This window comes from Hemibagrus wyckioides, linkage group LG15 (genome assembly GCF_019097595.1).
Source record: "Hemibagrus wyckioides isolate EC202008001 linkage group LG15, SWU_Hwy_1.0, whole genome shotgun sequence".
NCBI lineage: Eukaryota > Metazoa > Chordata > Actinopteri > Siluriformes > Bagridae > Hemibagrus > Hemibagrus wyckioides.
In genome coordinates, this window is record NC_080724.1 from 5,092,903 (window position 1) to 5,101,840 (window position 8,938).

Sequence of the window (8,938 nt, forward strand, 5' to 3'; positions counted from 1 at the left end):
TATTGCTATTTTAAAAAAGATGTTTATGTTTTTCTCCCACTTAGTAGCTCAAATACGTGGAGGTAAAAAAAAATGTCCAAAGAAGAATACAGAGTTACTTACATCTTAGATATTAATAACTGCTAACTAGCAGAATGACCAGCCATCCTCAGAGTCTTGCATCCAAAACATCTAGTTTATGTAGGCTACAACATACTGTCATGGGCTATTCAACTGCATTAAGTATTAACAGTTTAGTTATCTACTGATAACAAACTGGGGTAAACAATTCAATACTCTTTTAATATTCTTTAACTGTATTAGTACGGTATATTCAGTATTTACATAGGCTGCCACTGTATTTATGGACAAGTCCAAGTGCTCAATTTGATTAGGATGTGCAGGTTTTTACCACAAACATTCTATTTAGTGAACATACTAGTGAATTATTAATGTACTTTTTATATTGCATAGACTTCCACTATGCCTTCAAAACAGCACCGTTGAGGCATGGACTTCACTTTTGGTTTCCCAAACCATTCCTGCACATTTTTTGTAGTGTGGCAGGGTGCATCTTTCTGATATGTGTCACAGTAAAATCCATATGAAAACCAGGTCCCAAGTTTCCCAGAAGAACATTGCCCAGAGCATCACACTGCCTCTGTCAGCTAGCTCTCTCCCCATAGTGTATCCTGGTGATAACTCTTCCCAAGGTAAACAATGCACACACACCCAGCTGTCTACATGGCATAAAAGAAAACATGGTTCATCAGACCAGGCTACATTCTTCCAAATGCTTCATGGTTCAGTTCTAATGCTCATATTGTAGACACATTTTGCGGGGACCATCTGCAGCAAGCATATGTGTGTTCTGACACCTTTCTATCATAGCTAGCATTAACTTTTTCAGCAATTTGTACTGCAGTAGCTTTTGTGTAAGATCGGACCAGATGGGCTCCTTTTGGTTGACCTAGTCCTTTCTTTGACCACTTTTGGTAGGCACTAAACTCCACCTAGTGGCCTCTTTCTGAAAGAAAGCTCTTGAAAGGCAAAGTGGGCATTGTTCTTTGCAAACTTTAATGTCATTTCAACCAGGTTCTCAGAACACCCTAGTCCTTTCACGCTTAAATACTGCAAAACCAATGCAACCAGTGACAATCTCATCCTACCACCATCATGCTTTCTGAGTCTAATCATGTGGGACATTGACCAGGAGCATGCTCACCTGCACTTCAAGTACAATGGAGGTTGCTGATCAGTGTAGAAGGGAAATTCTGCAGTACGAATTTGGTAATTGAGTATTGACTGGCAACCAAAGACATTAGAAACACCACAGGCTGTAAAAAAAATAAATAAATCCACAGTACATAGTCCTGTTTAAGACTGTGCTCCACATCACTGAGATCATGTACAAACTGGTCACAGCAAACTAGTCCCTTCCTTTCACATGTCCTTAAAGACTGTAATCCCAAGACCTCTAGCCACTGATGAGCCAACAACACCACCTGTACCCCTAGACATCGAGGGATAACCAGCCTACATTTTAAAGGCCATCTTCAACTCTTGTCACAAGGAAGCTAGGCTCGAATAACTCATTGAGTGGAACGGCTTGTGGAACAGTGCTTGATCGAGGCAAACAGCATTCCACTCCAGGTACACTAAATATCCTCGAGGTACTGTTATGTCAGTGGTTGCTTCAGTGATAAAAACACACTACAGACTGCAAACAACAGAATATACTTCCCAACACACCCATGGTCATGTTCATAGTCACCAGACATGCACATTGGTCTCTAGTCACACCAGCAATTCAAACAATCTCTCACCCTAAAGTAACACTTAGGGTGGAGAAGAAGCTGTTTAAGAATCAAACAAATACACAGACAGCAAACATACAACAAACACAGATAAACACAACCTCACCTCCCTGTATAAACCACCAAACTAAAGAAGATCTGCTGGGCAGGCAACTGCTTATGTAACCGTAGACTTTAATGAATGTGAATGTGTCTCTCTCCTATATTATAAATTCAGTGGTTTGTCTGTTCTAAAGTAAGATTGTTTTGCAATATTGTAGTGCTACAGAAAGTACTACATATCACAGAGGATTATATAGCTCTGGAAAAAAATAAGAGACCACTGCAAAATAATCAGCTTCTTATGTTTTTTTTTTTTCTTACAGGTGCATGTACTGGTGAGATGAACAGTTTTGTTTTATTTTTTGTGAACTGCTGACAATATTTCTCCTAAATTCAAAATATAACTATTGTTATTTAGAGTGTATATTTAAAGGAAATGACAACATATCAAAATAACCCAAGATCATGGTAGTATTTGTAGAGCTTTAATAACTCAAATAAAACAAAATGCAAATCATTTGTTAACAAATTGTGTTAATGCTTTGGCTAAATAAAATTAAGAAATCAGTATTTGGTGGAATAACCCCTGATTTGCATGCGTTTTGGCTCCATGCTCTCCACCAGTTTTTCACATTGCTGTTGGGTAACTTTATACCACTCTTTTTGCAAAAAAGCAAACAGCTCAGGTTTGCTTGATGGTTTGTGACCATCCATCTTCCTCTTGATGACATTCCAGAGGTTTTCAATAGGGTTAAATTCTGGAGATTGGGCAGTGGTCTCTTATTTTTTTCCAGAGCTGTATATATAAAAGATATTGTATTTGGAGTATTGTGTGTGTGCATGCGTTTTTTATCCACAGCTCTAATTGCTGTCCAGCCTACAGACATGTTCCTTGCTCCCAATGAAAAAAGAACTTTGAAATTACTAATGGTCAAAAAGGGCACTGCACATGTGTGTGTGTGTGTGCGTGTGTGTGTGTACACTGAACAGGCATAACATTATGACCACATGCCTAATACTGTGTTGGTCTCCCTTTTGCTGCCAAAACAGCCCTGACCCGTCATGCACTGTGTATTCTGACACCTTTCTGTCAGAACCAGCATTAACTTCTTCAGCAATTTGAGCAACAGTAGCTCATCTGTTGGATCGGATCACACGGGCCAGCCTTCACTCCCACGTGCATCAGTGTGCCTTTGCTTCTAATGACCCTGTCGCCGGTTCACCACTGTTCCTTCCTTGGAACACTTTTGATAGATACTGACCACTGCAGACTGGGAACACCCCACAAGAGCTGCAGTTTTGGAGATGTTCTGATCCAGTCGTCTAGCCATCACAATTTGGCCCTTGTGAAACTCGCTCAAATCCTTACACTTGTCCATTATTCCTGCTTCTAACACATCAACTTTGAGGAAAAAATGTTCACTTGCTGCCTAATATATCCCACCCACTAACAGGTGCCACGATGAGGAGATAATCAGTCTTATTCACTTCGCCTCTCACTGCTCATAATCCTATGCCTGATCAGTGTATGTGTGTGTAATGAGTTTCTAAGTCATATGAATAAAATCTCTTTTTCTCTATTAATTACTCCTTATTATTCTATTATATACTGCTTGAGACAGAGAGAAAGTTTTAGAGATTCATATCAGGTCTTTTTATATATATTTACATAGATATAAACATGGTCAATCCTTATCTTTGTTTTATTCAAGCTAAACTATTAACTATACATTTTAATCATTCTCCAGAAATCTTGAAGCATTTTGTTGAGCTTATGTTTGAATCAGGAATCTGCATAAATAGATTGGATTTTTATGAAGTAATGATTTGCGAGAAATAATTTCCCTCCATTGTTCAATCAACACCAGCCTAGTCACAGTGTCAGAAAAAGCAACATTACTGCAGCCAGACAAGACAGCAAGATTAATGATACTCAGGTAAAATGGATTACTTCACACATGACGGGGGGAAAGAACTCACCTACAACTATCTCACCACATGCCAATTTTAGTCTCATGAGACTAGACTTCATCAAATTGGCTTTAAGTACTAAATATCTCTTCCCCTTTCATTTTCTTTCTGAAGAACAGTACAGCTGCTAAGTAACTATGGAATATGGGTATATTAACAATGCACTTTATTTCTTTTAGATTTATATGATCTATAAGGAATGCAGAAATAGACATGCATACTGTATGTGTATGCATATGATCATCAAACCCAGTATCTGTGCATGAATATTAGATTCCAATTTCATGGGTATTAATTTAGTAGTTGGTCTCCTCTTTGCTGCTTTAACAGCTTGCACTCTTTTGGGAAAACTTCCCTTTGGCTCAGAGCCAGAGGAAAACATTGTGTAGCCAGAATGGAGCCAACGAGTCGATGGGGAAATCTAAAGTGTTATCCAAAATTCAGGCAAAGGTCAAAGAACAAAGAGGCAAAAATAATCCACAAAGAATACTTAAGATATTAACTTTAATCTACAGGCAGGCTCAATGAACACAACTGAAGTCTTAGCAAGGAGCAGACAAAAGACAGGGGATTAAAATTTGTGGTTGATTGCTTGGGAGAAGTTGAAAAACAGAACAGGTACAAACAAAGATCAAGCAGAAATAATGATATAAGGAATGTCAGTGCATCAGCATTATCACAGACACCTCATATCCACATGTAGGGGCAATAGTAGCCAATCCAATTACTGTCAAGATTTTAGGAGGTGGGGGTGAGGTTAAAAAAGGGGGTGTGAAGATCTTGGAGGATAATCAGTGTGCACATGGGGAGGACATGCAGAACTCCAAACAGACAGCTCAGAGCTCAACCAAATCATACAACAAAATCAATACAAATATTTCGTATTGGAAAAACAGACTATATACAAACAATTAAGGCAGTAATGGATGATTACGTCCAACAACATTTAAATGGTCAAATTAAATAGAGGTGGAACCGAAATTCTAGCTCCCTGATGTAGTCTGGCTGTTAGCACATGGATTGCTGACCTCAACCTGATAGAACACCTTTGGGATGAATTAGAACAGAGACTGTGAGCCTTTCCAAAACTGAGATGTCTGCCTTTACATGCACATGAATTTAATATGGAGTTAGCCCGCCCTTTACAGCTGTAGCAGCTTCAACTCTTCTAGGAAGGCTTTCCACAAGGTTTAGGAGTGTGTTTATGGGAATTTTTTGTCCAATTCCACTAGAAGCACATTTGTGAGGTCAGGCACTGATGCTGGACGAGAAAGTCTGGCTCGCTCTAATTCATCCCAAAGGGGTCCTGTGGGGTTGAGGTCAGGATTCTGTGCAGGCCAGTCAAGTTCCTCCACACCAAACTCACTCATCCATGTCTTTATGGACCTTGCTTTTTGCACTGGTGTGCAGTCATGTTGGAACAGGAAGGGGTCATCCCCAAACTGTTCCCACAAAGTTGGGAGTATGAAATTGTCCAAAATGTCTTGGTATGCTGAAGCATTCAGAGTTCCTTTCACTGGAACTAAGGGGCCGAGCCCAACCCCTGATAAACAACAACTGAATTCAATGATTTGGAGGGGTGTCCCAAAACTTTTGGCAATATAGTGTGAATGCTGATGTACACATCATAACCTCCTTTCCCCCATAGCCAGAGCAAACTCAGAAAAAACTCCAATCAATAGTTAAACTGACACATAAGACATAGATATAAAAAACATAAGAGATTTGTTAGAAACATATAAATGAAAATATTACTAAAAAAAATTCATCAAAATATGGAAAAAATATGGAACTGCTAAGTAATGAATAATTATACAGACAGGCTACAGGTAAGTTTGTTGGAAGCTATATGACCTTTTAATGTGATAGCATAGCCTTGGCCATCACAAAGAAGATGCATTTATTTGTCACATTTACATTACAGCACAGTGAAATTCTTTTCCCACATACTGCAGCTGGTTAGGCAGGTCACTGGCGACCCCTGAAGGGAAAAGCCGAAACAAGAAGAAGAATTAAAATTAATATCCATTCAATCCCACTGGCTTCTCCATCTTCATTTCCCCCAAAAGTTAGGAAGCTGCTTTCAAATTTTATTTGGAGCCAAATTTTAACAGGAAGCCAAGACTTAGACTCTTTATTTTGTACTTGACTTTTGATATGGAAGGGCCACGACTACTAAATTTATAGTGGTACTACTGGGCTGCCCAGTTGAGGTATAGTCCACTTGGTGTTTGACAATGGACAGCTTGTTATACTCAGCTCCTGTTAAGAAATCAAAGAAAAATACAGTTAATCTGTTTCTTAAAAAACACTATTGTTTTCATATAAATATTTCAGCAGCTTTCCTGTGCTACCTTGCTTTTGGGGCTAATTTGGGGTAAAAAGAGATGTGGGATTTAAAATACAAATAAATAAGGTTAAAAGAAGGCCAGGAATTTCCCACACAAAGTTATTTCAGTAAATTACAGGTACCCAATTCTACAAAATCTTGGGTAAGAGAGAAGTTTGGATACGAGACTTACAAGAGGCTCATGAGATGTATTGGGTATAATATACATAAAATATGATGCTAAACTTAGTGTGCTGTTCATTTATCATCAGTAAGCACTTGCCCATGCTATTCAGGATGATGCTACATTCTAAGCTTATGATATTAGAAAAATTGTTTTTTCTCCTTTCTTCACTTAGCTTAGTCAAGCAGTGGTGCTCAATATTTGGTCCAGCTGGAACAGCCGGCGTTGAATTCGCTCACAAAATAGGTGAAGGATGAACTGGCCCTCCTGATAGCTCCAGAGGTGTTCAAAATGAACACAAAGGTTCAGGTTAATACTCGCCATTTACCTTTTGCCCTTTTTCATTGGTGGAATAAAAACTGTTTATCTTGAATAAGCAAATATTGAATACAGAAATAGGGAAAGATGAATGTGTCAATGTGCAGAGACATCCTTGATGAAAACCTGCTCCAGAGCTCTCTGGACCTCAGACTGGGGCGATGGTTCATCTTTGAACAGGACAATGACCCTAAGCACACAGCCAAGATAACAAAGGAGTGGCTATGGGACAACTCTGTGAATCCAGCCAGAGCCCAGACTTAAACCTGATTGAACGTCTATGGAGAGATCTGAAAATGGCTGTGCAGCAACCCTCCCCTTCCAACCTGATGGATCTTGAGAGGTCCTGCAAAGAAGAATGGGAGAAAGTGCCCTCAAAATAGATGTGTCAAGCTTGTAGCATCATATTCAAACAGACTTGAGGTTGTAATTGCTGCCAAAGGTGCTTCAACAAAATATTGAGCAAAGACTTTGAATACTTATGTACATGTGATTTATTTTTAATAAATTTGCAAAGATTTCAAACAAACTTCTTTCACATTGTCATTATAGGGTATTGTTTGTAGAATTTTGAGAGAAATAATGAATTTAATCCATTTTGGAATAAGGCTGTAACACAACAAAATGTGGAAAAATTGAAGCACTGAATTCTTTCTGGATGCATTGTAAATGTTCCAAATCTAAGACTTCCTAACAAAGCCAGAGGTAACTGCTAACTAGAGTAAGCAATTTATTCATTCATGGTATAAATCCAAATGCTTTTTGTTCTAGTACACTTTGTTTTACCCCCCACCCCCTTTAAAAAACATGTTCATAGGGAGGTCCACGACACAAATCTTCATGCCTCTCACCATTCCCAGTAACCTGCCTGACTATACGCACCTTGGATTTTTATCACCTTGAATCTGCTGCCACTCAGAGGCCAATAATTATATGGCCATAGAAGTGGCTCCAACAATAAATAAGTTTTTCCTCACTGTTGACGTTTATTGCTTCGAACTGAACAAATCTGAGAGACAAATTGAAATGTAGTATTTTATAGAAATGATAAATGAGCCCCATTGAACAAAAAATCATCCCAGTGTGGGACAGCAAGAGGAACAACATTTGTGTGTGTGTACCATTGTACTTTTAATGGACTTCATGCATGTATGCCATCTTCTTTTCTTGTAATCTTCCAAAACTTAAAAATCATTTCTAACACCCTCTTCGCACGAATTTTTTGGCCATATTCATAGACTGTGATTAAAAGCCACATATGCAAAGCTACTGTTTTTTTTTGTGTCCCCCCCAGTTTGGAGCAGGAATATAGTGTGAAAAAATATAGAATGCTTAGAATGAAACAGCACTTGTGCAGGTTCTTTAAAGCCATTTTAACATTTAGCAGATGCTCTTATCCAGAGCAACTTACAATTTAATTCATTTTATACAGCTGAGCAATTGAGGGTTAAGGGCCTTGCTCAGGGGCCCAGCATTGGCATCTTGGTGGACCTGGGATTCAAACTGACAAGCTTCCGGATCAGTGATCCAATACCTTAACCACGAACCACTACATTTTGTAATTTAACAAACTGCAGAGGATAAAAGTGTGTGGAAACATGTGGGAGCTGACTGGTGCTTAAAATGTAAGTGTTGTAACGTTAACTGTGTTTTGTAATCTGTGTTTCTAATGCTTTTCTCCACAAAAAAAGGAGCCAAAGCTCCTATCTAAATTATCTGGATACGTTTTATTTTAGTAAACATTATTTTAGTCATCTGTTGTGGCTGAATTAAAGAAATTTAAATTCCTCCTTACTAATATTTAAGAATTACTTTACTACAGTCAGCATTGATGTAGTATTTATTGTAAGTACCTACACGTACCCTTTATGGTCAAAGGTATGTGGACATCTGATCCTTACAATGATATGCAAGCCATCCCCAAACTGTTGCCACAAAATTGAAAGCACACAACTGGTATGTTAAACTGGTAAGATTTCCTTTTACTGGAACTAAGGGGCCCAAATCTGTTCCAGTATTATAATTCTCCTCTGCACAAAGATCTATGAACATACTTTACTTTAAAAGCAGGCCCCATAGAACCCAGATCTCAACAGTACTGAAAACTTTTAGGATGTATTATAACGACAGCTTCACACCTTCCTCTATTGTGGCTGAAATCCCCATAGCCAGATCACAAAATCTAGTGCAAAGCCTTCCCGGAAGAGTGAAGCCTGTTATGAGAGCAAAACTGCAAAACTGTTTCCTGTGGATCTAGCAATGATGATTCCAGAGTGGAAGGAGGTGGGAAATGAGACA